Source organism: Panonychus citri, unplaced genomic scaffold (genome assembly GCF_014898815.1).
Source record: "Panonychus citri isolate SS breed McGregor unplaced genomic scaffold, ASM1489881v1 Contig00134, whole genome shotgun sequence".
Lineage (NCBI taxonomy): Eukaryota > Metazoa > Arthropoda > Arachnida > Trombidiformes > Tetranychidae > Panonychus > Panonychus citri.
Window position 1 is genome coordinate 2,643,055 of NW_026515539.1, and position 15,309 is coordinate 2,658,363.

At 29.0% G+C, this 15,309-nt stretch overlaps 1 protein-coding gene across 2 annotated transcripts in view; it reads left to right on the forward strand.

Annotated features, from left to right (window-relative positions):
• The window catches only part of LOC128391065 (small conductance calcium-activated potassium channel protein 2-like), a 56,102-nt gene that overhangs the window by 8,106 nt on the left and 32,687 nt on the right, over nucleotides 1–15,309 (forward strand). The gene's annotated exons all lie outside the window — the stretch shown is intronic.

Here is a 15,309-nt window from a genome sequence, read left to right on the forward strand (position 1 = left end):
AAAGAATTGACAAAGAAATGGTCCACCCTTTTCAGGAAATTCTTAAGCAATGATTACTATTCCAGAACTTTAATGAAAACTCATTATCAATTGAATTGATATATGAAAACTATGAGAGAACTTGAAAACTTTTCTAATATAATACAAGTCTAATTACAATAACATTGAACTAGGAATTGTTTTTATATTATTATTTTGGTTCATTTCTAATGAAAGTTATCATGATTAACTTTCTCTTGAATGACAATTTTAATTTTAATTTGCAATTAACTTAAACAAACCTTCTGATTGTTAGATTTGTTTGATTATCAACTTGTTAGTTATATGTAAATGTATTTGAAAATGAAAAACACAATCAAAGTTAAATGTCAAAGTAATTTAAAAAACTACAATAAACTAATTCTCAATTCAGATTAAGTATACAAAATATAAACTTTAACCATGTTACCTGAAGATAAATACTATTAATAGAGTTGAATCTTATTCAAATACACTCACACACACACACACACATAATATCTAATGAATTAATTTCATTTACATGATGATGTACCTGAGAGTTTACAATGAACTGGAACAGAATAAGATTTGCATGAATGAATTTCAAATGAAATTGGCAAAAATAAGATGAACAGGACAAAGAAAAGACAAAGACAAAGGCGTAACCATTATCAATAAGTCACCATTGAATTTTTTACACTTAAATCAATAGATTGATGATTAACAATAATCATCATGATGATGATCGTAACAATCATAAGTTATAATAATAATAATGATTTAGGTGGATTAACATGAAGATGATGATGATGAAGCTAATCAGTTACAACACACTGAGCAATTGAATTAAAACTTTGATACAGATAAGTGTTTATAATACAATTTGCAGATTGCAAATTGCAATTAGTAAATTGTTTGCAACATTACATCTCAATGGTTGATTCCTTGTAACTCTTTCCTTTTTTCATGATTAACTTTCATTCATCAATTATTTATCTCTCTCTCTCTCTCTTCTTAATATTATATTTGATAGCAGATAAATTTATTAATAGTTTCTATTTTTTTCTGTTTTGTTTTTATTTCTTATTGAATTGTGTTTATATTCGTGTGCATGATATTTACTCAAATGATTATCATGTCAGGTTAACCCTTAATCAAATTTAAATCTAAATTCTGATGACATTTGTTTCTCATCTTGATCACTGAGTTTATCACAATAATTATTACCCTGAAATGAGATGATGATGATGAGTATACACATAACAACAAATAGCATTTTCTTTGAGGTTACCCAGGTTACCCTGGTTGGAAACTGAATTTATCTCAGATATTTCTTCATGAAAGGAAATCAATAAACTATCATCATCATTATCATCGTCAGTATATTACTGTTACTCCTAAGTATATCTGATATAAAGTCAAAAAAAAACTCCCTGAAGGAGTTTCTAGTTATACTTATCATCTGAAAAAAAGTTGATCATATTTTTTTCTACCTCTTCTTATGGCTCAACTTTTTTTCATTCTGAATTTTTCTCTTTTCATGGTGAAACTTTCAGAAGCTTGTAGCTCAATTTATCATGCTTGTTTTGGTGGGTTTATCTGTTTTCCCATGGGAATTACCTATCAATTGAATTGGGAATAATATATATTAAGTCTTTGGATGTGCCAGAATTAAGTACAAGTTACAATTGGTTTAGGGAACTTTCGTTTTCTTATGTTTTTAATTGTTATCCTGGAAAAAAAACTTAAACACAATTAATCACCAATCAGCTAATTCAATTCGTAAACTCGTATTATTTATTAATCTCATTGTTATCAAATCATTTATCATCCCCGAATTCAGGTTGATGAATTATTTTGATTGATGCTCTTATTTTTCTCATTCCAACTTCACCGTAATAATTATTTTTGTTTCAGAATTTTAACTTAGCATGATGATCAATTTTTTTAGAAAATCGATTCAAATCTTGTTCTTTTTTTTTAAGAATCTCCATTCAGAGATTTCTTTCTGTTAATTTTTAACTTTCTCTTTGCTTTTGAAAAGTTCTGAAAACTTCCAATTTGATCTGACAGATTTACCTTTTAGACTTGGAAACAGTTCGATAGATAAATGAATCGATTTTTAGATCAGGATGAGAATCGAAAATAATCCTCACGAGAATTGAGAGTAATCATCATTTTCCCTAATCAACTAATCACAATTTCCAATTGATAACAAGAATCCATCATAATATTGATTGGATATTTTTAGCTACTTCTTATTATCATCTTTATCTTCACCATCTCGATCTTAATCTTAATCCATCTTCATCATCACTATCGTCTTCTTATTGTTTGAGATGATAATTAAGTCTCTGGTAGATTAACCTTAGCAAAGTCAAATTGTAAAAGATTGACTTTTTTTCATCTTCATCTTTTTCATCCTCTGTCATTTTCTTAAATCTCATCTTAAATTCATCTTCATCCTCATGAAAATTCATTCCTCTAATCATCAGAACTGAATTTCCCTGTTGGTGATCAAGATGAGAAGGATAAGAGAAGGAGAAAAATTCAATATTCATCTAATCTAAAGAGAGAAAAAAAAAAGTTCCAAACCAAGTGAAACTTTTTCTCATCCAAATATCAAGTCTCATCTCAGAATTTTCTGTCATCTATCCAATTCAGTTTCCAATTGAAATCAATGAAAAAGTTGATTCGAAATAATCTCCATCAATCCCATTCTAATATTACAGTTTTCTTTGAGTATGAAATAGAAATTCCAATTGATTAATCTCAATCAGAATCTCAATGTATTTACCATGAGATTCATGAAAATTTCATTTGTCAAATGAATTGTAATCATTTTCTATTAACTTAGATTCATGTGATTATTTGATCATCATCTTGATTCTCATCTAGCTTTTAGCTTTACCCTTACCATGAATTGTGATTCACTTGTGAGTTAACAATAATATCACCATGATTGGGAATCGTCATGTTTGATCAAAGTTAATCAGACATTGAGATAGTTCTGGTTTATAGCATTTCATGTAATCGATGCTGAGTAATTGTACTTAATAATCATGGTTGGTTAATCTTAAATGGTTTTACCTCATGCTTGTTATCCCTCCTTCACTTTCACCTCCGCCTCTACCTCCTCAAGCCACCATGATGATGATGGTGATCCAGTTTTACCTTTATCTTGATTCTCTAACAAAAAGTAAACTACAAAAACTAACATTGACAATCTTCCTGGTCAATTCTTGACCAAAAGATAGTAAACATTAAGATTCTTGAAATTCTCAGTCAATATAATAATATTTATCTTTCAATGTTGATGGAATTATTTTCATGAGCAAATTTTCTTGAGAACATCATCTCATTTTCAATTCTTAACGAATTACTTTCTATCTTTATCCTTCAATAGAAAATTTCAACTATCGATTTCTTTTTTATTCAATAAGATATTATGAATAATACTCGTTCCATTCAGGTATCATGATCATTATCATGATACTCTATTCATTTTTCCTCACCTTCTCCCTATCTCTCTTTCTCTCTCATTGTTTTCTTTTTGAAACATTATCTCATCTATTATCACGTAACTATCATGATGAGATAACAATCAGAATGATTAATAACATGAAAATTCACGAAATTGAATACTCAATGTGAATACAATTCAACTGTGGGTCTCTTTTCAATTTTTAAATCATCATGAAAACAGAGCATCACTGAACTTTTTCCCATTCATCCTGAATAAGATTTTTAATTAGAGATATTGTAAAATCAAGAGATGAAAAATTTTCGTTCACACGAAATTCATATAATCATTATTTCATCATCTTCTCAGGTTACCATGTAATTCATTCAATTTTGATATCTATCATTATGATACCTTGAAATTGAATGTTTATCCCCCCTGGTAGATGAATATAATACATATATTATGTGTGCTATTGAACTGGTCAAATGATTAAGATTCAGATTCTTGGCTAACCGTTGAGAGTTTATCCTCATGGTGATTTGATTATATTTTCATGGATTCTGTTGATTTTGTACTTTGTGGAAAAATTTTCTCCATGAGATGAACATTTCCTTTTTGTTCATTGATATAAAAGATTGAGTGGAAAATAATTGACTGACATTGAGATTACTCAATCAAGGAAATAGTTTCCATCATTATTATTAAGTTGATTATTTTGAGTTGCAGATGAAAAAAAAACCATTTGACATGAAATTCATGAGAGATTCAGTATATATATATGTTTATATGAACTTTTCCCTGTTGATGGTAAAATTTCCTGAGATTATAAACTAATTCAATGGTGTGGTTACTGTTATTTGAAACAATTGAATATATATCAAACACTAAATTGATAGTCTACTATTTCTCATGTTAAATTGTTTCCATCATTTTCAACCAACAACTGAATATAAATTGAGTTGTTAGTAATCATGAATTTTGGTACAATATAAGCAACAGTTCAGGAAAATATCATGGTGAATGTAAAGTTGTCATGATATTTTATTCAAATGTAAATATCAACATGAGGAAACATGAGATAAAAGTATTGGGACACGGAATTGGGAGAGAAAGGGAGAGAGAGAGAGCAAAAAGAATCGATTAGCTATTGAAACTCAATTGGAACGGAAGAGAAAATAAAAAGTGAAAATGTTTCTTTTCGATTGAATTTTTTACTTTTCCAAATCAAATGCTGCTTTTAAAGAGGTTGCAATAGGAAGTTCAAGAAATTCGTGTTATTTGTTTATTTTCTGAAAGAAAAAGTTCTGTGAGTTTCTTTTTTTTATTCTCATTTCTGAATCGCTTTTCCAAAAGTTCCCATTCTTTTCAAATCACTTTCTAATCTTCCGGATGTACTAACTTCCATGATATTATTCTGCTTTTCTCTGATACTAGAACTTTTTTCCTCTCTTGCATTTCATCATCTCTTCACTTTCTAACTTATGCTAATACTTTTGTTATAAACCTCATGATAGTATTCAAGGGTCAATCTCTTGTCTTGATGGTGTTAATAAGGATAAATATTGAATGAAGATCATGATTGATTGAATGGAACTGATAGTTTCTCTAGAATTTGGGATTTTATGAATTCGAGAGTAGAAAGAACGAGATATTGAAATTTGAGCTTTCAAAGAAAAGAACAGAAAAAGTTGACCCAAACTTTGAACATTTTCGAATGGATGAATTTTTGTTCCTTATTCCTACTGTTTAATGGAATGAGAGAACAGAAATTCTCCCTTCAGTAACTTTTTCATTTCTCCCCCTGAGACTCAGTTGCTCAGGGATTTTGTTTTACAGGAAATTTCGTAAATCTTGAAACTTGAACTTTTTGTTTCTTCCTTCATATTGGTTCATTTGTTGTAATAATGTTCACACATATGAAACCAGAAACAAGAAATGAAGGTCAGCTATTATTATATCTTAGACTGGACATTTACGCTTGACCCATAGTTGGTTATGTTTACGTTAAAGATTTTAAAACAAAGTATAAAATTAGTTGAAATGATTTAATAACAAAGTTAATCTCAGATTACCGAAAGCAAACAAATGGAATGAGAAAAAAAGTGATTTATTAAAACAAAGTTTTCTCAAAGATTAATATTAATCTGATAATCGGTTGACTCTTTAGGGATTATCTTTGAATCTAATTAATAGTTTTATCTTTTTGCAAATCAAGTTGAAAGTTGAGATGAATTTTAATTGAGATTGAATTGAAATTTGATAACAATTGAACTTTTTTAGGGAAAGTTTTTTTGAAATTTGGAGCGAAATTTATTCAATCAGCTGATTGATATAAATTTCCAAGTGATGAGCAATCAATAAATTACTAATTACCAATGAATTTCATGTCTCCATCAATTTGCAATTGGATTGCATTTGTTATCAAAGTTATCAAAAGAAAATAATTCATGATAGTTGGAAGACATTGAGCTGAATAAGTTCAGTTGAATGGATTCTGATAAAAGTGTGATTTCCAGGAGATGATATCATGAAAAGAGAATGAAATTTATCTCTTCTTGTATTGGAAACGTTTATCTTATTGTTTCGTTTCATATCACATGAACTTTTTTTTCCTCCTTCTCCTTTCCCTGTCGGTTCATTGTTGATTTTCAGGGGACTATTGAAACGTATCGGATGATGATGGAGACCAGGGTGGTGGGTGATACATGGATGAAGGATGCAAGAGATAAAGACAAGAATTACACTTGAATGATATTGATGTTTCTCTCTTTCATAGTTGCTTCGTTGTCAGAAATTGTGGATAATGTTAACTGAGGACCTTTGGAGCTTTTCAGATTAGTTATGGATATAATTTCGATAGAAGAATAATTTACACTTTCTCTCTCATTTCCACTCAGAACTTTATCATTTTTTTTCTCTCCCATCTTCATCTCTTTTTATCGTCATCACCATCAATTCATCTTTATCTCTTGTGTTATACACATCGAACAAATTTATTGATGATGATGACGAGGAGAAAGAAAAAAAAAGTTCCATGTCATCAATTCAACTTATCATGAAAAACCAAAATGTTGAAATATCTACAGTTTGGTTCTCGTTTGTTTGTACATTTGGACATTTTTGATTATGATGAGCTAAAGATTCATTTTCCGAAAGATTTCAAGTTGTAACCTTCTCTATTTTTCGTCCTCGTCAGTATCAATTTTGGAAATATTATCATGAGTCCCATGAGAACTCATGAAGATATAAAAAAAATATGATAACAGTTGGTTGAATAGAAAGAGAGGGAGAGAAAGGAAAAGCAAGTGATAACTGTAAACATAGAGTCTGAAAGTGTTCATAATATTTCATGGAGATCCAACAGGATAAATTCTGATTCTCATCTGATGAAGAGAGATAAATGTATATGTGGAAGAAGAATGTTTTTTTATGAGCTTTATCATGATGGTAGAGAAAAAGCATTTGAATACAAAGACAGTAAAGAAAACAAGAATGAATGTATTATCATATTTCAGGGACATGGAAATATTGAAAAAGATGATGAAAGAGGATGAAAGTATCATGGAGATTGGAAATATTCTGGTGGAAGGAAAAAAAACTCAGAGAAAAAAAGACAGAGAGAGAGAGAGACAAAAGTTCTGCATAACAAATATCAAGTATTACTCAGGGAATTCACACTTTTCTCACCATGATCAATGATCCACCATCACCACGATTTCCAACTTATTCTAACTGAATAAATGAACTTGATTGAAATTCTCGCGATCTCATTAAATGAATTAATCTTTTTGTGGTTAAATGACAATTTCTCTAAATTCATTATCATCCATCTTTCTTTATTTATCATTTCAATAAAGTAAATAATCAAATTTAATCATCCAAATATTGATTCCTTTTAATAACAATAATTCATTTTGTTGAATTATCGATAATAACTTGACAGGGAGTGGTAACTGAATTGAAAATGGTATCAATTTGATAGGCGAAATCAGATTCAATGAAATATTGAAATTATTTGAAGCAGAAAGATAAATGAATCAGAACTTTTTGATATCATTATCATGAAGCTTCCTGGTTATGAGTGTTGATCTTTATTATCTTATTAATGTTTTTCAATTTAAGATTATCAAGAGATTGAGAGAAAATTTTCCACCGTAATAATTAACATTAAGAATGATTAATTAATCGTTTATGATGGAACATGATATTCAGAAAGTTTGTTTATTCAGTGTAAACAATTGAAATGATGAGATAATCATGATGATTAAAGTTCTTGTTGTGATTTGAAATGTGTAATGATTGTGATGAGAACCGTTAATTGTAGTAATGATACTGAAAGGGGAAAAGTTGTGATAAAAAAAGAAAAATTCTTACAGAATCGGTGATAATTACATGATGTTTCATTCTTGTGGCTCAGTATTTTTACATCCTTGGTGTCGTCTTCATCTGTCAACCATTGTGATTGTTTTGTTTGGTTTAAAAAAGTAATGTGAATATGAAAAGAGGTGAAAAACTAGAAAAACCAAGTTTTCAATTAATTCTGACAATCAGATTGTCAGAATTGGGAATGATAATAATAATCATCATCATATTATTATTATCGTTGACTTTTTTCTTCTCTACTTTTCGGCTGAGATGATTCCAAGATTCACAATTTGAAGATGCTGAAAGGTGATGATTATACATGGTTGACACTCCATTCATAGCTAAATATCATTAATATTGAAAGAGAGAGAGAGATAAAAATAACCCTCATATCCGATTCTGTTTATCAGCTGAGAGAAAATCATTTGCTTTCTGGTGTTTATTAATCATTAATTAAGTTCTTACAACTTTTCACAGATTCACCTTTAGATTTAATTATCATCCATGTTAATTATTAGCAAGAGATTAGATGAGAAATTTGCATAAAGGGTATTCCAACATTCAGGTTGACCAGAAATTCTGAAATATTTTATTTTTTATTCTTCATTCAAGGTAAGGAGAGAGAGAGAGATAGAGATAATTACTCTTCTTTTTCATGATAAAGTAAAGTTTCATTAATTATCTTGATTTGTTTCCATAATTTTGATGGAAAAAATTTTCTTCCGAGTAAAATGTTGTCGTGGATAAGATATTCTTGCAGTTTAATGTTACAAATAACATTAACCTTCCACTCTCTCATGTGTGTTGAGAAAGGGAGGGTTAGGATCACAGGGAAAAGTTCATTAAATATCATTGAGTTTCACATGTATTTCCTGTTTCATGTAATATAATCAGTTGAATCAAATATCATCACTTCCTGGTGATGATAATTATGAACGAATGCTAGAAACTTAATTCACGCCTTAGAATAAGAGTTAATTATCACCATCATTGGTTAATTGTTAATGATTACAATCATTAATTGAGTTATATTAATACAAATGTAATCAAATTTATCGGTTACATTTGGATTAAGATAAATCATCCCATGAAAAATGTGATATAATTGTGATAACAATTTAACCAAACAGTTTGAGTAAATGAATCACAAATTACATAAAGATCATAATAATAATGAATTAACTCAACTAATCAACTATTAATATCCTTTAATGGTGATACAAAAAATATATACCTTGTCATTAATATTACAAGACTGTGACCATTAGGTTTCCTTTATTAACTAATGGACATTCACCCAAATAATAATATTATTGGTTATCGATATACTATTTTCATGATAACAATTGAATTCGTGGAAAACTGATCTTAATCATAGCTTTAGGAACTAAATTGTCTCGATAAGTTTATGAGTTTAATTGTTGATCTTGTTTTCTTTTAATTTGATCCATGATTTATGAGATTATCATAGATGCATTTTTTATATCATCATGAACTTTTTTCCTTGATTTTAGCTTTACCATGAACAGTACCATGGTTATCTTATTATTATTAGCAAAAGTTAATTGTTACCATTGAGAACTGCTTCTAGATATAAAGTATTACAATTCTGTCTGAGAGAAAAGTTCTTAGATTTTTTTTCTCTTTTCTATTCTTATGAATTTTCTATTCTTTTTGGTGAAAAAAAATGTTTCTGTTTGTTTCTTCTGAATGAATTTTGGAACTTTTTTTTCTCTCTTTTTGTTCTTATTTCTCCATCTTGATGATGTTCGAGCTTTCTTTTTTTACTTAGTAATTCAAGGAACCATGAATCATTCACTTGAACACTTTCTTTCATCAAGAACTTTTTTTTCCTTCTCTTCCAAGTGATAAGATGTTTCCGCCATGGTGGAAACACGTTTCAACCTTTTCTCCTCATGATTATGTTATATAAAAGATGAACATTAGAATAAGTTACATTCATCGAATTAGAACTTTTTTGTCTTCAAGTTGTTTGTACTTCGAAATCCAAATGACTCGACTTTTTCCATTCATTAAACTCACAATGTTTCATTGAGATGAGAGAGAGAGAAAGAGAAATGAAAACTTATCCTCTTGGTGAATGCTGAGATTTTATCTTATTAAGGTCTAATTCATTTTCTTATATCAATTATTTCCATCTCATTCATATCATGGAAGATGAATAAGATGATTAGAATTCGAATGTCTCGTAACTCTTATTCCTCTGTCATTCTGATAAACATCAACTTAATCATCAATCGAATTACGATTGTATCAATTTCTTTATGGTGAAAAATAGTTCTTTTCCCACCATGATACTCATGAAGAACATTTGAAAGATTTTATTCCATCTCTTTTACGATCAACATGAATTACAAATTTTATCATCAGATTGACTCACATTTCTATTCAATTTGAAAATTCATTATCATCTTATTGTCATGAAGAATCAGATAAATTGAATCAAAGTGATGAAAGTTCATATCATGAGTTTACTTCTCGATAACTTGAGCTCATTTTCAATCCAAATGAAACATCATAAATTCAGTAGACAAATAAATCAGCAATTGTAACCATTATCATCAACTTTTATCAACATTGACATGAAATAATCAACATAATTCAGACTCAATGATGAACAATAATTTCATTCTGGTTGAGTATTAGTAACATTGGTACTTGTAAATTGTTCAATTAATCATTTTTCTGAGTAAATAATTCAAACAGATCAAATTGAAATTTGAGAAGCAAAAAACTAAAAACAACGAGATGAAAATAATATGTCACAAGGATACATGAGGCTCTGAATAAAGTTCAAGTTGAATCAGAACTTATTTTTCTGAACAAATCGTTTCAAGTTAAAGTTCATTTATATTCATTCATGTTTTCACCATTCAAATTAAATGATATTCAATCAAAGTTAACAAGATAAGTGATTGTTTCTGATTATTATTATTACTTTTGTTAGCATCTTATTGTTATATTATCATGATAAACAGGTTATCATGATGCAGGGAAAATTCAGTGAACGATAATCAGAATGATAAATTCTTGTTAGACTGTTAAATTACTCGAAAGAATAAATTATCTCAATTTCGTGATTCTAATCATCATGTTGATAATGTGGTTAAATGATTATTATGCTAAATCGTTGAACCTAATTTATCATTATTACTATGATAATAAATTAAGATTCGAGTGGGAAAAAGCTAGAACTTTGCTCAGTCTCGAGGTTCTTGAAGTTCAAGTTCGAGACTTGATACTTTTGCTCTTGTATTAAGCTTGATAGATACTCTTTCAATTACCGATAATTAACAAGCTAAGGTCAGGTCACAATTAGAATCAAATTAATTAAGAAAGTGCAGATAATTTCCTCACGATTAATCACTCTCCTCAATAATAATCGATTGTTCTAACTTGATAGTTCGAGGAAAAAAGTTTCATTTTCCTTTCTTCAGTTGGGATAATCGTTCTGGGAGATTCTTTTCTCAGATTATTCATTTTCTAAACATGAGAATCATGATGGTCAAGTTCTGATATTTCAATTGAAATCTCAGTGATTGATAACGAAATGATTATGATGGTCATCCTGAGCTTGAGCATCATTACTGATTCATTACCAATCGACTGTACATCTCATGTGACTCTTGATACATAAATATAGTTATCATGATACCTCATGATTAAGATTACATGAAACTTTCTCAGAACTACAGTTCTACAAGGAATTGAATACACAAAAAATGATGTAATAATAATTCTGTTCAAAGTATATCAATGATCCCTTATGAATCGATGCGAAAAAAACTCAGGCTATCGATCATTGAATCAGAATCGAGAGCTGATTTATTCAATTTATTACCAGTTCGATATGATAATAGATAATTAAGTTTACTTCAAGCTGGAAGATTTTTTTCTTCTTCTATTCAGTTCTAACCTTACAGTTCTAGGAAGTCTTTCTAATTTTCTGGTTATCGATCAAGTTGAATACACCATTGATTCAACTTGAAGTTTACTGGATAATTTATCATTCCATTAATTTACTTAGACAATTTGTTCAACTAATCATCAAACAAGAAACAAAGTTATTAAATTAAGTTGAGTGTTTTCATCGAAGATGTCGAGATGAAGTTCATTGATTAAGTTTTCGAAAAGTAATCAATGTTCAATGTGTTCAATCATCAGATAATTTTGTCAATGAGAAAACAGCAAAAATGAATTGGTAACAAAGTTGAAAATACTTTTACAAAAGTAACTTTTCATGGAGGAGAAAAATTCTCAGACTTGGAACTTTTTTTCCCTCGATAATGAACTGATAACATGGTAATGGTTTCCAAAGGTGATGTTCATGACTTTTTTTTACCAAAATCCTCAAGGTTACTATATGGAAGTCAAATGAACTCAGCTTTTCATCATGAACATCACAATAGTTCAATCAATCATCTGAATTCAAAGGCTTTCATGGTAACTTGTCAGAAAACCATTGTAAGTGTATCTCTCTCTCTCTTTCTGTATGTGTAAATAATAGTGTTGATGGTGGAAATAGTTTTCCATGATAAATAATATCATGAGAAAAGAAAAAGGTAAGAAAGTTTCATATTTTACTTTTGAAAGGAAACATTGAATTTATCTGAAACCTGAATGAACTTTTATCATTGTCAGTTCCAAGTTAAACCTTGAAGACTTGATGATTTTCCATGAATCAAATGAAATGGGGACAGAATTGAAAACTAAACTGGACTCGATTTTATTGACAAATTTTGTTGAAATTTATTTTCATGGTTGTTTAGAGTTTCTTTTCAATTGTAAACTAACTTTCTTCAGAACTTTTCTCCCATCCAATCCAATGAGTTACATGATATCTACCTTTCCCTTATATCTAATCTTATCATGCTGATTTAGGTTCAATCAAATTAGGTTAAACCAATTTAGCTCAATGACATGAGTGTTTACTATTTAAACCAGAGAAACCAGAAGATACAAATTCAGTTTTCATTAGATATCATGAAATTCTGAAACTAAATCGATTGCATGTGTAAAATTATTTCTATCATGATTTGAATCTTATTTAAAGAACGATAATTTCAACGGAGTTTTTTCATTCTTTCTCAACGTAAATTCCGCTGAGAATTGAATCTTTTTCTTTTGGTTTCAGGAATCAGAACTTTTCTTCCAAGAAAGTTGTTGATAGTAAATAAAGTAGCTTGAACCCTGAATTTACTCATTATCTTGCATGTATTCAATTCTCAATTGTCTTATTAAACTATTCCCATGGAAGTAATTTTATCCATGTTATCTTTATCTTCATGATGTTATGAAGCATCAATTTTGAGTGATATTCTCATTCTTGTGTTAGTATATAAAATTTCCTGGACTATTTTGGTCCAATTGAACTTTTCAAGTTCAAGATAGTGAAAAATATTCATGATATTCACTGAGTATTATTCAGTAAAAATCAACTGAAAAAAACTAGTTTTCCTGTAAATGGAAACTTTATGTTTCATGAGAAAGAGAGATTGAACTAATTGATAAAGTGATAATAATCTTCATCTTGTAATGATAATATTTCCTGAGATTTTATCCTGAAGATATAACAACACTATATAATTGATGGAAAATTTTTTGAAGGTAAAAAGTTCAGGAAATTCAGAGAAAAGTCCGAAACCGGAAGTTGGCAACAGTTATCTCAATCTTTTCAAAGGTCTCCATTAGCGTTAGGATTCAACATGAATCTAAATGTATAATCCTGAGTCCCATTGGAACTGTAATATTACAATGAAAGAGTTTAAATTTGGAGGAGTAAAACAATAAAGGCAAAGGAAAGGGAAAACATCATCATTATCATGGTGAAAATGTTATTATACAATCACCGAGTTTCATTAAATAAAAATTCAGAGTGAATATGAAAATTGTGTGACAACGATAATGAATGTAAATATACAGAAAAAGAGACCATGATGATTATATTAATGATAATAACGATTCCTTAAATGAGCTGATATGAAAACGTGAATGATTCAAACCATTGAGCAGAATTGTAAAGAAAATAATTCATGAGAATGAATGAAAAAAATTCAGTTCAATATTCTGATAGGGATGATGTTTTGTGGTTAAAAAAAGACACAAAAAAGCATGGGAAAAGACTGATTTCATGATAACATTTCATCTGAACATTTATCTTTCAATTACATACATTAAAGTCAATGGATGATGATGATTACTCGTAAATAGTAATCATTATGAATCCGGATGATCAACTAAATCAGGTAAATAATGATGATATTTTGTAACATTTGAATTATTTTCCATGATAATCATCATGATGATGATTCAATAATGATAACTGTTTATTGTCATTATATTGTTATTCCCGGAATGTTTCATGTTAACATTTCATGTCTGATTGTGTGTCTACAACTAATCATCATGTTTTCTCATGTTCAATTCTAACTGAATCATCACCATTTTCCTGGGATAGAAACAAAGATAATTCAAGAAGCGAAAGAAGAAAAAAAAAGTTTCTTCTCAAATAATTTTGTTCTACAGAAATTTTATCGCTTTCTCTATCATCTGAATGATAATGATGATCTAGATGACGATGATAATGATGATGATGTAGCTGTGTGAAAGAAAGTGAAAACTTTTGATGATAATTCTGGTGTACTGATCATTATCATCATGAGTTACAGATGAATGAAAGTGAGATCATGGTTGACATTACATTTCAACTTTGGAGGATTCATGATGAAGATTAAATAATATTCTGATTCCTGGTGAAATTGTAATGGATTCCAAAGGATTCTGAGGGGAAAACTTTCTGACCCAGAAGCGATTCCCAAGCAATAGTAATAATAATAATCAGTATTGAATTTGTAGTAACATAAAAATATTTTATATCCACGATAAAAACAGAGGAATCAGGAAGAAGAAGATGAAAACTAAAACTAACATTCATAATCTTCATATCGTATTAATAGTTGAGTTTCAACCTTCCTTGAATTTTCAGCATTCTCATGAAATGTTCACATCATCATCATCATTATTACATGAAGAAAAGGATGAAAAAGAGGAAGATAATCAAGTCCATTTCTATATATCTCCATCTCTATCATCATTATCTCATTCAGAGAGATATATTATATAATATATTAACAATAATAATAATAATAATAACAAGATGATGATAATAATTTTATTGTTATATTTCTAGAATTCAGTTCAGAACATTATCTCCCCCTTTTGTGACCTTCTACTATTACAAGCTCACTTCCAGCTGTCTATTGTAGTTATCGTCATGATGATTATCATGATCCTTTTTTTATTCCTTCCCCATGCTCTCAATTTACCAGAATTTTTCATCTACCTTATTCCATATCTTTCAGTTTTTCAGAAATTTTCATGGAGTTTACGTTGCTCATCATGATACCTTTTACTCATTTCTGCTTTTGTTGCTCAATTTCATCTCAAGAATCATTTAT